General features: G+C 52.2%; 42 non-coding genes across 42 annotated transcripts; 31 read left to right on the top strand and 11 right to left on the bottom strand.

Moving 5' to 3' along the window:
* The first annotated feature begins 12 nt into the window (after positions 1-12).
* Positions 13-85, top strand: Trnav-cac (transfer RNA valine (anticodon CAC)). Its single transcript has one exon. It is a non-coding gene; the product is annotated as a tRNA-Val (tRNA).
* A 158-nt stretch (positions 86-243) lies between these two features.
* On the top strand, positions 244-316 carry Trnav-aac (transfer RNA valine (anticodon AAC)). Its single transcript has one exon. It is a non-coding gene; the product is annotated as a tRNA-Val (tRNA).
* A 194-nt stretch (positions 317-510) lies between these two features.
* On the bottom strand, positions 511-582 carry Trnap-agg (transfer RNA proline (anticodon AGG)). Its single transcript has one exon. It is a non-coding gene; the product is annotated as a tRNA-Pro (tRNA).
* Positions 583-984: 402 nt separating this feature from the next.
* On the top strand, positions 985-1,057 carry Trnav-cac (transfer RNA valine (anticodon CAC)). Its single transcript has one exon. It is a non-coding gene; the product is annotated as a tRNA-Val (tRNA).
* A 158-nt stretch (positions 1,058-1,215) lies between these two features.
* Positions 1,216-1,288, top strand: Trnav-aac (transfer RNA valine (anticodon AAC)). Its single transcript has one exon. It is a non-coding gene; the product is annotated as a tRNA-Val (tRNA).
* A 194-nt stretch (positions 1,289-1,482) lies between these two features.
* On the bottom strand, positions 1,483-1,554 carry Trnap-agg (transfer RNA proline (anticodon AGG)). Its single transcript has one exon. It is a non-coding gene; the product is annotated as a tRNA-Pro (tRNA).
* A 402-nt stretch (positions 1,555-1,956) lies between these two features.
* Positions 1,957-2,029, top strand: Trnav-cac (transfer RNA valine (anticodon CAC)). Its single transcript has one exon. It is a non-coding gene; the product is annotated as a tRNA-Val (tRNA).
* Positions 2,030-2,187: 158 nt separating this feature from the next.
* Trnav-aac (transfer RNA valine (anticodon AAC)) lies at positions 2,188-2,260 on the top strand. Its single transcript has one exon. It is a non-coding gene; the product is annotated as a tRNA-Val (tRNA).
* Positions 2,261-2,454: 194 nt separating this feature from the next.
* Positions 2,455-2,526, bottom strand: Trnap-agg (transfer RNA proline (anticodon AGG)). Its single transcript has one exon. It is a non-coding gene; the product is annotated as a tRNA-Pro (tRNA).
* A 402-nt stretch (positions 2,527-2,928) lies between these two features.
* Positions 2,929-3,001, top strand: Trnav-cac (transfer RNA valine (anticodon CAC)). The gene has a single exon. It is a non-coding gene; the product is annotated as a tRNA-Val (tRNA).
* Positions 3,002-3,159: 158 nt separating this feature from the next.
* Trnav-aac (transfer RNA valine (anticodon AAC)) lies at positions 3,160-3,232 on the top strand. Its single transcript has one exon. It is a non-coding gene; the product is annotated as a tRNA-Val (tRNA).
* Positions 3,233-3,390: 158 nt separating this feature from the next.
* Trnav-aac (transfer RNA valine (anticodon AAC)) lies at positions 3,391-3,463 on the top strand. The gene has a single exon. It is a non-coding gene; the product is annotated as a tRNA-Val (tRNA).
* A 194-nt stretch (positions 3,464-3,657) lies between these two features.
* Trnap-agg (transfer RNA proline (anticodon AGG)) lies at positions 3,658-3,729 on the bottom strand. Its single transcript has one exon. It is a non-coding gene; the product is annotated as a tRNA-Pro (tRNA).
* Positions 3,730-4,131: 402 nt separating this feature from the next.
* On the top strand, positions 4,132-4,204 carry Trnav-cac (transfer RNA valine (anticodon CAC)). Its single transcript has one exon. It is a non-coding gene; the product is annotated as a tRNA-Val (tRNA).
* Positions 4,205-4,362: 158 nt separating this feature from the next.
* Trnav-aac (transfer RNA valine (anticodon AAC)) lies at positions 4,363-4,435 on the top strand. The gene has a single exon. It is a non-coding gene; the product is annotated as a tRNA-Val (tRNA).
* Positions 4,436-4,593: 158 nt separating this feature from the next.
* On the top strand, positions 4,594-4,666 carry Trnav-aac (transfer RNA valine (anticodon AAC)). Its single transcript has one exon. It is a non-coding gene; the product is annotated as a tRNA-Val (tRNA).
* A 194-nt stretch (positions 4,667-4,860) lies between these two features.
* Positions 4,861-4,932, bottom strand: Trnap-agg (transfer RNA proline (anticodon AGG)). Its single transcript has one exon. It is a non-coding gene; the product is annotated as a tRNA-Pro (tRNA).
* Positions 4,933-5,334: 402 nt separating this feature from the next.
* On the top strand, positions 5,335-5,407 carry Trnav-cac (transfer RNA valine (anticodon CAC)). The gene has a single exon. It is a non-coding gene; the product is annotated as a tRNA-Val (tRNA).
* A 158-nt stretch (positions 5,408-5,565) lies between these two features.
* On the top strand, positions 5,566-5,638 carry Trnav-aac (transfer RNA valine (anticodon AAC)). The gene has a single exon. It is a non-coding gene; the product is annotated as a tRNA-Val (tRNA).
* A 162-nt stretch (positions 5,639-5,800) lies between these two features.
* Positions 5,801-5,869, top strand: Trnav-aac (transfer RNA valine (anticodon AAC)). Its single transcript has one exon. It is a non-coding gene; the product is annotated as a tRNA-Val (tRNA).
* Positions 5,870-6,063: 194 nt separating this feature from the next.
* On the bottom strand, positions 6,064-6,135 carry Trnap-cgg (transfer RNA proline (anticodon CGG)). The gene has a single exon. It is a non-coding gene; the product is annotated as a tRNA-Pro (tRNA).
* Positions 6,136-6,537: 402 nt separating this feature from the next.
* Trnav-cac (transfer RNA valine (anticodon CAC)) lies at positions 6,538-6,610 on the top strand. Its single transcript has one exon. It is a non-coding gene; the product is annotated as a tRNA-Val (tRNA).
* Positions 6,611-6,768: 158 nt separating this feature from the next.
* Positions 6,769-6,841, top strand: Trnav-aac (transfer RNA valine (anticodon AAC)). Its single transcript has one exon. It is a non-coding gene; the product is annotated as a tRNA-Val (tRNA).
* Positions 6,842-6,999: 158 nt separating this feature from the next.
* On the top strand, positions 7,000-7,072 carry Trnav-aac (transfer RNA valine (anticodon AAC)). Its single transcript has one exon. It is a non-coding gene; the product is annotated as a tRNA-Val (tRNA).
* A 194-nt stretch (positions 7,073-7,266) lies between these two features.
* Positions 7,267-7,338, bottom strand: Trnap-agg (transfer RNA proline (anticodon AGG)). The gene has a single exon. It is a non-coding gene; the product is annotated as a tRNA-Pro (tRNA).
* A 402-nt stretch (positions 7,339-7,740) lies between these two features.
* Positions 7,741-7,813, top strand: Trnav-cac (transfer RNA valine (anticodon CAC)). The gene has a single exon. It is a non-coding gene; the product is annotated as a tRNA-Val (tRNA).
* Positions 7,814-7,971: 158 nt separating this feature from the next.
* Positions 7,972-8,044, top strand: Trnav-aac (transfer RNA valine (anticodon AAC)). The gene has a single exon. It is a non-coding gene; the product is annotated as a tRNA-Val (tRNA).
* A 158-nt stretch (positions 8,045-8,202) lies between these two features.
* Positions 8,203-8,275, top strand: Trnav-aac (transfer RNA valine (anticodon AAC)). Its single transcript has one exon. It is a non-coding gene; the product is annotated as a tRNA-Val (tRNA).
* Positions 8,276-8,469: 194 nt separating this feature from the next.
* Trnap-agg (transfer RNA proline (anticodon AGG)) lies at positions 8,470-8,541 on the bottom strand. The gene has a single exon. It is a non-coding gene; the product is annotated as a tRNA-Pro (tRNA).
* A 402-nt stretch (positions 8,542-8,943) lies between these two features.
* Trnav-cac (transfer RNA valine (anticodon CAC)) lies at positions 8,944-9,016 on the top strand. The gene has a single exon. It is a non-coding gene; the product is annotated as a tRNA-Val (tRNA).
* A 158-nt stretch (positions 9,017-9,174) lies between these two features.
* Trnav-aac (transfer RNA valine (anticodon AAC)) lies at positions 9,175-9,247 on the top strand. The gene has a single exon. It is a non-coding gene; the product is annotated as a tRNA-Val (tRNA).
* Positions 9,248-9,404: 157 nt separating this feature from the next.
* Trnav-aac (transfer RNA valine (anticodon AAC)) lies at positions 9,405-9,477 on the top strand. The gene has a single exon. It is a non-coding gene; the product is annotated as a tRNA-Val (tRNA).
* Positions 9,478-9,671: 194 nt separating this feature from the next.
* Trnap-agg (transfer RNA proline (anticodon AGG)) lies at positions 9,672-9,743 on the bottom strand. Its single transcript has one exon. It is a non-coding gene; the product is annotated as a tRNA-Pro (tRNA).
* A 402-nt stretch (positions 9,744-10,145) lies between these two features.
* On the top strand, positions 10,146-10,218 carry Trnav-cac (transfer RNA valine (anticodon CAC)). The gene has a single exon. It is a non-coding gene; the product is annotated as a tRNA-Val (tRNA).
* Positions 10,219-10,376: 158 nt separating this feature from the next.
* Trnav-aac (transfer RNA valine (anticodon AAC)) lies at positions 10,377-10,449 on the top strand. Its single transcript has one exon. It is a non-coding gene; the product is annotated as a tRNA-Val (tRNA).
* Positions 10,450-10,873: 424 nt separating this feature from the next.
* On the bottom strand, positions 10,874-10,945 carry Trnap-agg (transfer RNA proline (anticodon AGG)). The gene has a single exon. It is a non-coding gene; the product is annotated as a tRNA-Pro (tRNA).
* A 402-nt stretch (positions 10,946-11,347) lies between these two features.
* Positions 11,348-11,420, top strand: Trnav-cac (transfer RNA valine (anticodon CAC)). The gene has a single exon. It is a non-coding gene; the product is annotated as a tRNA-Val (tRNA).
* Positions 11,421-11,578: 158 nt separating this feature from the next.
* Trnav-aac (transfer RNA valine (anticodon AAC)) lies at positions 11,579-11,651 on the top strand. Its single transcript has one exon. It is a non-coding gene; the product is annotated as a tRNA-Val (tRNA).
* Positions 11,652-11,809: 158 nt separating this feature from the next.
* On the top strand, positions 11,810-11,882 carry Trnav-aac (transfer RNA valine (anticodon AAC)). Its single transcript has one exon. It is a non-coding gene; the product is annotated as a tRNA-Val (tRNA).
* A 158-nt stretch (positions 11,883-12,040) lies between these two features.
* On the top strand, positions 12,041-12,113 carry Trnav-aac (transfer RNA valine (anticodon AAC)). The gene has a single exon. It is a non-coding gene; the product is annotated as a tRNA-Val (tRNA).
* A 194-nt stretch (positions 12,114-12,307) lies between these two features.
* Trnap-agg (transfer RNA proline (anticodon AGG)) lies at positions 12,308-12,379 on the bottom strand. Its single transcript has one exon. It is a non-coding gene; the product is annotated as a tRNA-Pro (tRNA).
* A 402-nt stretch (positions 12,380-12,781) lies between these two features.
* On the top strand, positions 12,782-12,854 carry Trnav-cac (transfer RNA valine (anticodon CAC)). Its single transcript has one exon. It is a non-coding gene; the product is annotated as a tRNA-Val (tRNA).
* The last annotated feature ends 1 nt before the right edge of the window (position 12,855 follows it).

Here is a 12,855-nt window from a genome sequence, read left to right as displayed (position 1 = left end):
CTCGGCTCCGTCGTTTCCGTAGTGTAGCGGTTATCACGTCTGCTTCACACGCAGAAGGTCCCCGGTTCGATCCCGGGCGGGAACAGTATTTTCCTGCCTATGCCGTATTGTACTCCAGTGAGCCTCGTCGTGTGTGCATCTGCTGCATGTCCCTTCGTTTTGCAAGTACCACATTTATTGAATTTTTTAGTTACGATGGCAACATCACTACAAGTTGTCTGTGAAGGAAGGTGCACTCAAGCAGTTTCCGTGGTGTAGCGGTTATCGCGTCTGCCTAACACGCAGAAGGTCCCCGGTTCGATCCCGGGCGGAAACACTTTTTCATCACTTTAAGCAAGACTTACTAACATGCATCTGCTACCATCTGTACCCGAAACCTTCGTAATTGCCTTCATGCGTCGGACCAGAGTGTCAATTGCTCACATCAAATAAGAAATTCATTTGATATTGGCGGCGAGCTTTTTGCGCTGACTCAGCCACTGACGTGCGATCAGTTTGCACAAAACGCTAGGGCTCGTCCGGGATTTGAACCCGGGACCTCCTGCACCCTAAGCAGGAATCATACCCCTAGACCAACGAGCCCTGTGGCACGTCGAATGCCAGTTATTCCAGTCCCTCGATGTCTTCCAGGGTGCTCTGGAAGTCTCGTTTAGGCTGGCGGGATGGGGGCGACGCGAATTCCCGCGGTCGGCGGCCTTCCTGGGCTATTGGTACCTTCATGTAGAGCTGCCCCTGGGCTCGCACTGCCTGCTGCTGAGAAAGTGATTGTTTTTGCTGATATGACTTGCAATAACGACTGCGCGAAACGCCGCTATCTCGTTAGGGGTGCTACGGCAGACACCCTCTCGAGAACCCCGAAGACTTCTTGAGCCCTCGGCTGCGATGGGTTCCAGGCTGACAAAAGAACTGTCGTGTGTGCATTCGCGGATGAGAGAAAGGCTGAGGCAAGTTCGAGTGAACAAGGATGGACTCCTCGGCTCCGTCGTTTCCGTAGTGTACCGGTTATCACGTCTGCTTCACACGCAGAAGGTCCCCGGTTCGATCCCGGGCGGGAACAGTATTTTCCTGCCTATGCCGTATTGTACTCCAGTGAGCCTCGTCGTGTGTGCATCTGCTGCATGTCCCTTCGTTTTGCAAGTACCACATTTATTGAATTTTTTAGTTACGATGGCAACATCACTACAAGTTGTCTGTGAAGTAAGGTGCACTCAAGCAGTTTCCGTGGTGTAGCGGTTATCACGTCTGCCTAACATGCAGAAGGTCCCCGGTTCGATCCCGGGCGGAAACACTTTTTCATCACTTTAAGCAAGACTTACTAACATGCATCTGCTACCATCTGTACCCGAAACCTTCGTAATTGCCTTCATGCGTCGGACCAGTGTGTCAATTGCTCACATCAAATAAGAAATTCATTTGATATTGGCGGCGAGCTTTTTGCGCTGACTCAGCCACTGACGTGCGATCAGTTTGCACAAAACGCTAGGGCTCGTCCGGGATTTGAACCCGGGACCTCCTGCACCCTAAGCAGGAATCATACCCCTAGACCAACGAGCCCTGTGGCACGTCGAATGCCAGTTATTCCAGTCCCTCGATGTCTTCCAGGGTGCTCTGGAAGTCTCGTTTAGGCTGGCGGGATGGGGGCGGCGCGAATTCCCGCGGTCGGCGGCCTTCCTGGGCTATTGGTACCTTCATGTAGAGGTGCCCCTGGGCTCGCACTGCCTGCTGCTGAGAAAGTGATTGCTTTTGCTGATATGACTTGCAATAACGATTGCGCGAAACGCCGCTATCTCGTTAGGGGTGCTACGGCAGACACCCTCTCGAGAACCCCGAAGACTTCTTGAGCCCTCGGCTGCGATGGGTTCCAGGCTGACAAAAGATCTGTCGTGTGTGCATTCGCGGATGAGAGAAAGGCTGAGGCAAGTTCGAGTGAACAAGGATGGACTCCTCGGCTCCGTCGTTTCCGTAGTGTAGCGGTTATCACGTCTGCTTCACACGCAGAAGGTCCCCGGTTCGATCCCGGGCGGGAACAGTATTTTCCTGCCTATGCCGTATTGTACTCCAGTGAGCCTCGTCGTGTGTGCATCTGCTGCATGTCCCTTCGTTTTGCAAGTACCACATTTATTGAATTTTTTAGTTACGATGGCAACATCACTACAAGTTGTCTGTGAAGTAAGGTGCACTCAAGCAGTTTCCGTGGTGTAGCGGTTATCACGTCTGCCTAACACGCAGAAGGTCCCCGGTTCGATCCCGTGCGGAAACACTTTTTCATCACTTTAAGCAAGACTTACTAACATGCATCTGCTACCATCTGTACCCGAAACCTTCGTAATTGCCTTCATGCGTCGGACCAGAGTGTCAATTGCTCACATCAAATAAGAAATTCATTTGATATTGGCGGCGAGCTTTTTGCGCTGACTCAGCCACTGTCGTGCGATCAGTTTGCACAAAACGCTAGGGCTCGTCCGGGATTTGAACCCGCGACCTCCTGCACCCTAAGCAGGAATCATACCCCTAGACCAACGAGCCCTGTGGCACGTCGAATGCCAGTTATTCCAATCCCTCGATGTCTTCCAGGGTGCTCTGGAAGTCTCGTTTAGGCTGGCGGGATGGGGGCGACGCGAATTCCCGCGGTCGGCGGCCTTCCTGGGCTATTGGTACCTTCATGTAGAGCTGCCCCTGGGCTCGCACTGCCTGCTGCTGAGAAAGTGATTGCTTTTGCTGATATGACTTGCAATAACGACTGCGCGAAACGCCGCTATCTCGTTAGGGGTGCTACGGCAGACACCCTCTCGAGAACCCCGAAGACTTCTTGAGCCCTCGGCTGCGATGGGTTCCAGGCTGACAAAAGAACTGTCGTGTGTGCATTCGCGGATGAGAGAAAGGCTGAGGCAAGTTCGAGTGAACAAGGATGGACTCCTCGGCTCCGTCGTTTCCGTAGTGTAGCGGTTATCACGTCTGCTTCACACGCAGAAGGTCCCCGGTTCGATCCCTGGCGGGAACAGTATTTTCCTGCCTATGCCGTATTGTACTCCAGTGAGCCTCGTCGTGTGTGCATCTGCTGCATGTCCCTTCGTTTTGCAAGTACCACATTTATTGAATTTTTTAGTTACGATGGCAACATCACTACAAGTTGTCTGTGAAGTAAGGAGCACTCAAGCAGTTTCCGTGGTGTAGCGGTTATCACGTCTGCCTAACACGCACAAGGTCCCCGGTTCGATCCCGGGCGGGAACAGTATTTTCCTGCCTATGTCGTATTGTACTCCAGTGAGCCTCGTCGTGTGTGCATCTGCTGCATGTCCCTTCGTTTTGCAAGTACCACATTTATTGAATTTTTTAGTTACGATGGCAACATCACTAAAAGTTGTCTGTGAAGTAAGGTGCACTCAAGCAGTTTCCGTGGTGTAGCGGTTATCACGTCTGCCTAACACGCAGAAGGTCCCCGGTTCGATCCCGGGCAGAAACACTTTTTCATCACTTTAAGCAAGACTTACTAACATGCATCTGCTACCATCTGTACCCGAAACCTTCGTAATTGCCTTCATGCGTCGGACCAGAGTGTCAATTGCTCACATCAAATAAGAAATTCATTTGATATTGGCGGCGAGCTTTTTGCGCTGACTCAGCCACTGACGTGCGATCAGTTTGCACAAAACGCTAGGGCTCGTCCGGGATTTGAACCCGGGACCTCCTGCACCCTAAGCAGGAATCATACCCCTAGACCAACGAGCCCTGTGGCACGTCGAATGCCAGTTATTCCAGTCCCTCGATGTCTTCCAGGGTGCTCTGGAAGTCTCGTTTAGGCTGGCGGGATGGGGGCGACGCGAATTCCCGCGGTCCGCGGCCTTCCTGGGCTATTGGTACCTTCATGTAGAGCTGCCCCTGGGCTCGCACTGCCTGCTGCTGAGAAAGTTATTGCTTTTGCTGATATGACTTGCAATAACGACTGGGCGAAACGCCGCTATCTCGTTAGGGGTGCTACGGCAGACACCCTCTCGAGAACCCCGAAGACTTCTTGAGCCCTCGGCTGCGATGGGTTCCAGGCTGACAAAAGAACTGTCGTGTGTGCATTCGCGGATGAGAGAAAGGCTGAGGCAACTTCGAGTGAACAAGGATGGACTCCTCGGCTCCGTCGTTTCCGTAGTGTAGCGGTTATCACGTCTGCTTCACACGCAGAAGGTCCCCGGTTCGATCCCGGGCGGGAACAGTATTTTCCTGCCTATGCCGTATTGTACTCCAGTGAGCCTCGTCGTGTGTGCATCTGCTGCATGTCCCTTCGTTTTGCAAGTACCACATTTATTGAATTTTTTAGTTACTATGGCAACATCACTACAAGTTGTCTGTGAAGTAAGGTGCACTCAAGCAGTTTCCGTGGTGTAGCGGTTATCACGTCTGCCTAACACGCAGAAGGTCCCCGGTTCGATCCCGGGCGGGAACAGTATTTTCCTGCCTATGCCGTATTGTACTCCAGTGAGCCTCGTCGTGTGTGCATCTGCCGCATGTCCCTTCGTTTTGCAAGTACCACATTTATTGAATTTTTTAGTTATGATGGCAACATCACTACAAGTTGTCTGTGAAGTAAGGTGCACTCAAGCAGTTTCCGTGGCGTAGCGGTTATCACGTCTGCCTAACACGCAGAAGGTCCCCGGTTCGATCCCGGGCAGAAACACTTTTTCATCACTTTAAGCAAGACTTACTAAAGTGCATCTGCTACCATCTGTACCCGAAACCTTCGTAATTGCCTTCATGCGTCGGACCAGAGTGTCAATTGCTCACATCAAATAAGAAATTCATTTGATATTGGCGGCGAGCTTTTTGCGCTGACTCAGCCACTGACGTGCGATCAGTTTGCACAAAACGCTAGGGCTCGTCCGGGATTTGAACCCGGGACCTCCTGCACCCTAAGCAGGAATCATACCCCTAGACCAACGAGCCCTGTGGCACGTCGAATGCCAGTTATTCCAGTCCCTCGATGTCTTCCAGGGTGCTCTGGAAGTCTCGTTTAGGCTGGCGGGATGGGGGCGACGCGAATTCCCGCGGTCGGCGGCCTTCCTGGGCTATTGGTACCTTCATGTAGAGCTGCCCCTGGGCTCGCACTGCCTGCTGCTGAGAAAGTTATTGCTTTTGCTGATATGACTTGCAATAACGACTGCGCGAAACGCCGCTATCTCGTTAGGGGTGCTACGGCAGACACCCTCTCGAGAACCCCGAAGACTTCTTGAGCCCTCGGCTGCGATGGGTTCCAGGCTGACAAAAGAACTGTCGTGTGTGCATTCGCGGATGAGAGAAAGGCTGAGGCAAGTTCGAGTGAACAAGGATGGACTCCTCGGCTCTGTCGTTTCCGTAGTGTAGCGGTTATCACGTCTGCTTCACACGCAGAAGGTCCCCGGTTCGATCCCGGGCGGGAACAGTATTTTCCTGCCTATGCCGTATTGTACTCCAGTGAGCCTCGTCGTGTGTGCATCTGCTGCATGTCCCTTCGTTTTGCAAGTACCACATTTATTGAATTTTTTAGTTACTATGGCAACATCACTACAAGTTGTCTGTGAAGTAAGGTGCACTCAAGCAGTTTCCGTGGTGTAGCGGTTATCACGTCTGCCTAACACGCAGAAGGTCCCCGGTTCGATCCCGGGCGGGAACAGTATTTTCCTGCCTATGCCGTATTGTACTCCAGTGAGCCTCGTCGTGTGTGCATCTGCTGCATGTCCCTTCGTTTTGCAAGTACCACATTTATTGAATTTTTTAGTTACGATGGCAACATCACTACAAGTTGTCTGTGAAGTAAGGTGCACTCAAGCAGTTTGCGTGGTGTAGCGGTTATCACGTCTGCCTAACACGCAGAAGGTCCCCGGTTCGATCCCGGGCAGAAACACTTTTTCATCACTTTAAGCAAGACTTACTAAAATGCATCTGCTACCATCTGTACCCGAAACCTTCGTAATTGCCTTCATGCGTCGGACCAGAGTGTCAATTGCTCACATCAAATAAGAAATTCATTTGATATTGGCGGCGAGCTTTTTGCGCTGACTCAGCCACTGACGTGCGATCAGTTTGCACAAAACGCTAGGGCTCGTCCGGGATTTGAACCCGGGACCTCCTGCACCCGAAGCAGGAATCATACCCCTAGACCAACGAGCCCTGTGGCACGTCGAATGCCAGTTATTCCAGTCCCTCGATGTCTTCCAGGGTGCTCTGGAAGTCTCGTTTAGGCTGGCGGGATGGGGGCGACGCGAATTCCCGCGGTCGGCGGCCTTCCTGGGCTATTGGTACCTTCATGTAGTGCTGCCCCTGGGCTCGCACTGCCTGCTGCTGAGAAAGTGATTGCTTTTGCTGATATGACTTGCAATAACGACTGCGCGAAACGCCGCTATCTCGTTAGGGGTGCTACGGCAGACACCCTCTCGAGAACCCCGAAGACTTCTTGAGCCCTCGGCTGCGATGGGTTCCAGGCTGACAAAAGAAATGTCGTGTGTGCATTCGCGGATGAGAGAAAGGCTGAGGCAAGTTCGAGTGAACAAGGATGGACTCCTCGGCTCCGTCGTTTCCGTAGTGTAGCGGTTATCACGTCTGCTTCACACGCAGAAGGTCCCCGGTTCGATCCCGGGCGGGAACAGTATTTTCCTGCCTATGCCGTATTGTACTCCAGTGAGCCTCGTCGTGTGTGCATCTGCTGCATGTCCCTTCGTTTTGCAAGTACCACATTTATTGAATTTTTTAGTTACGATGGCAACATCACTACAAGTTGTCTGTGAAGTAAGGTGCACTCAAGCAGTTTCCGTGGTGTAGCGGTTATCACGTCTGCCTAACACGCAGAAGGTCCCCGGTTCGATCCCGGGCGGGAACAGTATTTTCCTGCCTATGTCGTATTGTACTCCAGTGAGCCTCGTCGTGTGTGCATCTGCTGCATGTCCCTTCGTTTTGCAAGTACCACATTTATTGAACTTTTTAGTTACGATGGCAACATCACTAAAAGTTGTCTGTGAAGTAAGGTGCACTCAAGCAGTTTCCGTGGTGTAGCGGTTATCACGTCTGCCTAACACGCAGAAGGTCCCCGGTTCGATCCCGGGCAGAAACACTTTTTCATCACTTTAAGCAAGACTTACTAACATGCATCTGCTACCATCTGTACCCGAAACCTTCGTAATTGCCTTCATGCGTCGGACCAGAGTGTCAATTGCTCACATCAAATAAGAAATTCATTTGATATTGGCGGCGAGCTTTTTGCGCTGACTCAGCCACTGACGTGCGATCAGTTTGCACAAAACGCTAGGGCTCGTCCGGGATTTGAACCCGGGACCTCCTGCACCCTAAGCAGGAATCATACCCCTAGACCAACGAGCCCTGTGGCACGTCGAATGCCAGTTATTCCAGTCCCTCGATGTCTTCCAGGGTGCTCTGGAAGTCTCGTTTAGGCTGGCGGGATGGGGGCGACGCGAATTCCCGCGGTCGGCGGCCTTCCTGGGCTATTGGTACCTTCATGTAGAGCTGCCCCTGGGCTCGCACTGCCTGCTGCTGAGAAAGTGATTGCTTTTGCTGATATGACTTGCAATAACGACTGCGCGAAACGCCGCTATCTCGTTAGGGGTGCTACGGCAGACACCCTCTCGAGAACCCCGAAGACTTCTTGAGCCCTCGGCTGCGATGGGTTCCAGGCTGACAAAAGAACTGTCGTGTGTGCATTCGCGGATGAGAGAAAGGCTGAGGCAAGTTCGAGTGAACAAGGATGGACTCCTCGGCTCCGTCGTTTCCGTAGTGTAGCGGTTATCACGTCTGCTTCACACGCAGAAGGTCCCCGGTTCGATCCCGGGCGGGAACAGTATTTTCCTGCCTATGCCGTATTGTACTCCAGTGAGCCTCGTCGTGTGTGCATCTGCTGCATGTCCCTTCGTTTTGCAAGTACCACATTTATTGAATTTTTTAGTTACGATGGCAACATCACTACAAGTTGTCTGTGAAGTAAGGTGCACTCAAGCAGTTTCCGTGGTGTAGCGGTTATCACGTCTGCCTAACACGCAGAAGGTCCCCGGTTCGATCCCGGGCGGGAACAGTATTTTCCTGCCTATGTCGTATTGTACTCCAGTGAGCCTCGTCGTGTGTGCATCTGCTGCATGTCCCTTCGTTTTGCAAGTACCACATTTATTGAACTTTTTAGTTACGATGGCAACATCACTAAAAGTTGTCTGTGAAGTAAGGTGCACTCAAGCAGTTTCCGTGGTGTAGCGGTTATCACGTCTGCCTAACACGCAGAAGGTCCCCGGTTCGATCCCGGGCAGAAACACTTTTTCATCACTTTAAGCAAGACTTACTAACATGCATCTGCTACCATCTGTACCCGAAACCTTCGTAATTGCCTTCATGCGTCGGACCAGAGTGTCAATTGCTCACATCAAATAAGAAATTCATTTGATATTGGCGGCGAGCTTTTTGCGCTGACTCAGCCACTGACGTGCGATCAGTTTGCACAAAACGCTAGGGCTCGTCCGGGATTTGAACCCGGGACCTCCTGCACCCTAAGCAGGAATCATACCCCTAGACCAACGAGCCCTGTGGCACGTCGAATGCCAGTTATTCCAGTCCCTCGATGTCTTCCAGGGTGCTCTGGAAGTCTCGTTTAGGCTGGCGGGATGGGGGCGACGCGAATTCCCGCGGTCGGCGGCCTTCCTGGGCTATTGGTACCTTCATGTAGAGCTGCCCCTGGGCTCGCACTGCCTGCTGCTGAGAAAGTTATTGCTTTTGCTGATATGACTTGCAATAACGACTGCGCGAAACGCCGCTATCTCGTTAGGGGTGCTACGGCAGACACCCTCTCGAGAACCCCGAAGACTTCTTGAGCCCTCGGCTGCGATGGGTTCCAGGCTGACAAAAGAACTGTCGTGTGTGCATTCGCGGATGAGAGAAAGGCTGAGGCAAGTTCGAGTGAACAAGGATGGACTCCTCGGCTCCGTCGTTTCCGTAGTGTAGCGGTTATCACGTCTGCTTCACACGCAGAAGGTCCCCGGTTCGATCCCGGGCGGGAACAGTATTTTCCTGCCTATGCCGTATTGTACTCCAGTGAGCCTCGTCGTGTGTGCATCTGCTGCATGTCCCTTCGTTTTGCAAGTACCACATTTATTGAATTTTTTAGTTACGATGGCAACATCACTACAAGTTGTCTGTGAAGTAAGGTGCACTCAAGCAGTTTCCGTGGTGTAGCGGTTATCACGTCTGCCTAACACGCAGAAGGTCCCCGGTTCGATCCCGGGCGGGAACAGTATTTTCCTGCCTATGCCGTATTGTACTCCAGTGAGCCTCGTCGTGTGTGCATCTGCTGCATGTCCCTTCGTTTTGCAAGTACCACATTTATTGAATTTTTAGTTACGATGGCAACATCACTACAAGTTGTCTGTGAAGTAAGGTGCACTCAAGCAGTTTCCGTGGTGTAGCGGTTATCACGTCTGCCTAACACGCAGAAGGTCCCCGGTTCGATCCCGGGCAGAAACACTTTTTCATCACTTTAAGCAAGACTTACTAAAATGCATCTGATACCATCTGTACCCGAAACCTTCGTAATTGCCTTCATGCGTCGGACCAGAGTGTCAATTGCTCACATCAAATAAGAAATTCATTTGATATTGGCGGCGAGCTTTTTGCGCTGACTCAGCCACTGACGTGCGATCAGTTTGCACAAAACGCTAGGGCTCGTCCGGGATTTGAACCCGGGACCTCCTGCACCCTAAGCAGGAATCATACCCCTAGACCAACGAGCCCTGTGGCACGTCGAATGCCAGTTATTCCAGTCCCTCGATGTCTTCCAGGGTGCTCTGGAAGTCTCGTTTAGGCTGGCGGGATGGGGGCGACGCGAATTCCCGCGGTCGGCGGCCTTCCTGGGCTATTGGTACCTTCATGTAGAGCTGCCCCTGGGCTCGCACTGCCTGCTGCTGAGAAAGTTATTGCTTTTGCTGATATGACTTGCAATAACGACTGCGCGAAACGCCGCTATCTCGTTAGGGGTGCTACGGCAGACACCCTCTCGAGAACCCCGAAGACTTCTTGAGCCCTCGGCTGCGATGGGTTCCAGGCTGACAAAAGAACTGTCGTGTGTGCATTCGCGAATGAGAGAAAGGCTGAGGCAAGTTCGAGTGAACAAGGATGGACTCCTCGGCTCCGTCGTTTCCGTAGTGTAGCGGTTATCACGTCTGCTTCACACGCAGAAGGTCCCCGGTTCGATCCCGGGCGGGAACAGTATTTTCCTGCCTATGCCGTATTGTACTCCAGTGAGCCTCGTCGTGTGTGCATCTGCTGCATGTCCCTTCGTTTTGCAAGTACCACATTTATTGAATTTTTTAGTTACGATGGCAACATCACTACAAGTTGTCTGTGAAGTAAGGTGCACTCAAGCAGTTTCCGTGGTGTAGCGGTTATCACGTCTTCCTAACACGCAGAAGGTCCCCGGTTCGATCCCGGGCGGGAACAGTATTTTCCTGCCTATGCCGTATTGTACTCCAGTGAGCCTCGTCGTGTGTGCATCTGCTGCATGTCCCTTCGTTTTGCAAGTACCACATTTATTGAATTTTTTAGTTACGATGGCAACATCACTACAAGTTGTCTGTGAAGTAAGGTGCACTCAAGCAGTTTCCGTGGTGTAGCGGTTATCACGTCTGCTAACACGCAGAAGGTCCCCGGTTCGATCCCGGGCAGAAACACTTTTTCATCACTTTAAGCAAGACTTACTAAAATGCATCTGCTACCATCTGTACCCGAAACCTTCGTAATTGCCTTCATGCGTCGGACCAGAGTGTCAATTGCTCACATCAAATAAGAAATTCATTTGATATTGGCGGCGAGCTTTTTGCGCTGACTCAGCCACTGACGTGCGATCAGTTTGCACAAAACGCTAGGGCTCGTCCGGGATTTGAACCCGGGACCTCCTGAACCCTAAGCAGGAATCATACCCCTAGACCAACGAGCCCTGTGGCACGTCGAGTGCCAGTTATTCCAGTCCCTCGATGTCTTCCAGGGTGCTCTGGAAGTCTCGTTTAGGCTGGCGGGATGGGGGCGACGCGAATTCCCGCGGTCGGCGGCCTTCCTGGGCTATTGGTACCTTCATGTAGAGCTGCCCCTGGGCTCGCACTGCCTGCTGCTGAGAAAGTGATTGCTTTTGCTGATATGACTTGCAATAACGACTGCGCGAAACGCCGCTATCTCGTTAGGGGTGCTACGGCAGACACCCTCTCGAGAACCCCGAAGACTTCTTGAGCCCTCGGCTGCGATGGGTTCCAGGCTGACAAAAGAACTGTCGTGTGTGCATTCGCGGATGAGAGAAAGGCTGAGGCAAGTTCGAGTGAACAAGGATGGACTCCTCGGCTCCGTCGTTTCCGTAGTGTAGCGGTTATCACGTCTGCTTCACACGCAGAAGGTCCCCGGTTCGATCCCGGGCGGGAACAGTATTTTCCTGCCTATGCCGTATTGTACTCCAGTGAGCCTCGTCGTGTGTGCATCTGCTGCATGTCCCTTCGTTTTGCAAGTACCACATTTATTGAATTTTTTAGTTACGATGGCAACATCACTACAAGTTGTCTGTGAAGTAAGGTGCACTCAAGCAGTTTCCGTGGTGTAGCGGTTATCACGTCTGCCTAACACGCAGAAGGTCCCCGGTTCGATCCCGGGCGGGAACAGTATTTTCCTGCCTATGCCGTATTGTACTCCAGTGAGCCTCGTCGTGTGTGCATCTGCTGCATGTCCCTTCGTTTTGCAAGTACCACATTTATTGAATTTTTTAGTTACGATGGCAACATCACTAAAAGTTGTCTGTGAAGTAAGGTGCACTCAAGCAGTTTCCGTGGTGTAGCGGTTATCACGTCTGCCTAACACGCAGAAGGTCCCCGGTTCGATCCCGGGCGGGAACAGTATTTTCCTGCCTATGCCGTATTGTACTCCAGTGAGCCTCGTCGTGTGTGCATCTGCTGCATGTCCCTTCGTTTTGCAAGTACCACATTTATTGAATTTTTTAGTTACGATGGCAACATCACTACAAGTTGTCTGTGAAGTAAGGTGCACTCAAGCAGTTTCCGTGGTGTAGAGGTTATCGCGTCTGCCTAACACGCAGAAGGTCCCCGGTTCGATCCCGGGCAGAAACACTTTTTCATCACTTTAAGCAAGACTTACTAACATGCATCTGCTACCATCTGTACCCGAAACCTTCGTAATTGCCTTCATGCGTCGGACCAGAGTGTCAATTGCTCACATCAAATAAGAAATTCATTTGATATTGGCGGCGAGCTTTTTGCGCTGACTCAGCCACTGACGTGCGATCAGTTTGCACAAAACGCTAGGGCTCGTCCGGGATTTGAACCCGGGACCTCCTGCACCCTAAGCAGGAATCATACCCCTAGACCAACGAGCCCTGTGGCACGTCGAATGCCAGTTATTCCAGTCCCTCGATGTCTTCCAGGGTGCTCTGGATGTCTCGTTTAGGCTGGCGGGATGGGGGCGACGCGAATTCCCGCGGTCGGCGGCCTTCCTGGGCTATTGGTACCTTCATGTAGAGCTGCCCCTGGGCTCGCACTGCCTGCTGCTGAGAAAGTGATTGCTTTTGCTGATATGACTTGCAATAACGACTGCGCGAAACGCCGCTATCTCGTTAGGGGTGCTACGGCAGACACCCTCTCGAGAACCCCGAAGACTTCTTGAGCCCTCGGCTGCGATGGGTTCCAGGCTGACAAAAGAACTGTCGTGTGTGCATTCGCGGATGAGAGAAAGGCTGAGGCAAGTTCGAGTGAACAAGGATGGACTCCTCGGCTCCGTCGTTTCCGTAGTGTAGCGGTTATCACGTCTGCTTCACACGCAGAAGGTCCCCGGTTCGATCCCGGGCCGGAACAG

This window comes from Schistocerca cancellata, chromosome 2, assembly GCF_023864275.1.
Source record: "Schistocerca cancellata isolate TAMUIC-IGC-003103 chromosome 2, iqSchCanc2.1, whole genome shotgun sequence".
Lineage (NCBI taxonomy): Eukaryota > Metazoa > Arthropoda > Insecta > Orthoptera > Acrididae > Schistocerca > Schistocerca cancellata.
The sequence above is the reverse complement of the archived record's forward strand: the minus strand, read 5'-3'. Positions and strand labels throughout refer to the sequence as shown.